We start from the raw sequence: 2,386 nt of genomic DNA, 5'->3' as shown, positions 1-2,386 counted from the left end.
TAAAAGGTGAGAATGCTTCTCCTATGGTCATCAGCATGTGACGAATTTGTTTCTAAAAGAAAACAAATATTGTTTACAAAAACTGAAAACATTATTAAACAAAATGCGATTCCTACATAAAAACAACGTGTCATACCTTCTCGTTTGTTTTCTTATTAATGGTAAGATCTTTGCGTCCTGGAGCCATTCTACTAATATCTTCTCGCAAATAAAAATCAAGAACTTTGCAATTAATATCGTCAGGGCCTGATTCAGAAATATCAGAAAGTATTATATTTTCACGTAGTATATTTCAGTAGTATATTTTCACGTTTACAAACTTCTTTTGAAAGGTTCTTTCTTTTGTTTGAATCGGTAGGTAAAGTTGAAATATTTTTTTTAAGTGCCTTTCCAAAACTCTGCGGGGATAAAGATTGATCAATATCAGATATAGATTGGTTCACCTCTCGCTTTTGCTTCTTTCTTTCTCAATCTTTTTGACGTACTTCCTCCTTTTCCTTTTCGCTCCTGTTAGCTCTTTTATTTTTCATTCGATTAGTTTCAGCAATCCAATATTCTGGATGTTTCTTTCTAAACTTTTTCTGAAGTATTGAATGCTTAACTTTAGTTCATTTTAATTCTAAATTCTTTTAAGCAACTGTTATCAATCTAACTATTTTATACTCAAAGTAATTAAATAGCAAATATGCGATTCAAACGTTATAAAGCTAACGGAAAATGATTATCACGCACGGATGATTATTTGTCCGTGCGTGATATGTCTGTGCGTGATGCAAAAAAACAATGCTAAAATGTAATAGAAGAAAAAAATACTTTTGCCATTCAATTCAGTAGCCTAAAAATACACAAAGTAAAAAAAATCACTTTCATTAAAACTTTTTATCACTTCTTTTTCTAAATAATTAGACCTTTTAAATCACGCACGGAAATTCAAAATGCCGTTCACTTTGGCATAAAATTTAAGATACCTCCAAATTAACTAGTTGCAAATTATGGTAACGAAATTTTAAAAGACACTCATTATCTTTAAGAATCAAAAAAATCTGGGCCATGAAATCAATTTTAAATATAATAATCACATGTAATAAGAATTTTTATTTTTTACCTTGAAAAATTTTTTCATTTTTTGCGAAGTTTGAATAATTAAAACATGAAGAAAAACTTGTCTTCCATAATTTTTTCTTTTGGATAATCAAAGAATCACCTACCTTTATTTGAATTTCATCTTCCGAATTAAAAAAATATTCGTTTTAAAATTTCATTTTTTTTGACTCATTGGAATGGAAATGCCCTATTAAAATGTTGTACTGAATTATTTTATTTCATTAGGCTTGCGCAGACAGTTCTCTTTTTTCACCTCCAATTCCAACTTTGACTAATAAATAAATAACCAGTTCCAACACCTGCTCCAATAAAAACACTTTTGTAACATCCTTAATATAGGCTGTAAAAAGGATAATTTCATAAAAAGTGGCATAGAGTATCTGCTTTCATTATTACATTTATATTTATCACAGTGCGCAAATTCTACCAAATAAAAAGGAAGAAATTAAAAATTGTATATATTATATAAGATATGACCATATATTATACCATAATTATAGTAAACCTATATTATAAATATATATTTTATGACCACCAATATATTTAACATTATTAAAAATGCTTTTTTATTATTAAGCTGAATGAACCATTTGTTTAGTAATTATAAAACAGAGATATAAAATATAGTGAATTTACATATTATATTGATATATTACAAGCAAATAAAAAATAATACCTTTTTTAAAGGTTCAATGGCTTGAAGAGCTTTTTTCAGTTGAATTCGAAGGGAACCAGTTTCACTTAAAAATATCAAACATGAGCGCTATAAAATTGTAGTGCTAAGGTTTATTAAACCAGGAGTTGCAGTACACTTTACAGCAGTAAAAGATAGCAGATAAAGATAAAGGTGTTATTAAGTTATGTTTACTGCTGATTTATATATACATTTAACATAGACTTATTTAACATTTTAACAAGAATGTTTATATAAAAACTGAAAATAGAAAGTAAATATTAAATGATAATTTAAACAAAATATAATTTTTAAATTAGAAAATAGTATATTACTTTTTTTCATCACAAAAGGTTGTTTAATAAACAAAAACAATTTGAATAGTTTTTCCAGTGTATATAAATAGTTTTACCAAATACAATATATATAATTATATAATAGTAAGTTATACTAATGATAATGCACCATTGTTTTATGAAAAATGTGATTTGTCTTTAAAAAAGCTTAGTCTATATATTTTTGTTCATCTTACTTAACATATTTTATTAAAAAAATAATAAAGTCATTTTCACCAATCTATAAAATTAGTTTTACCAATGTATTTAATTA

The sequence above is a fragment of the Hydra vulgaris genome, chromosome 04 (assembly GCF_038396675.1).
Source record: "Hydra vulgaris chromosome 04, alternate assembly HydraT2T_AEP".
NCBI lineage: Eukaryota > Metazoa > Cnidaria > Hydrozoa > Anthoathecata > Hydridae > Hydra > Hydra vulgaris.
The sequence above is the reverse complement of the archived record's forward strand: the minus strand, read 5'-3'. Positions refer to the sequence as shown.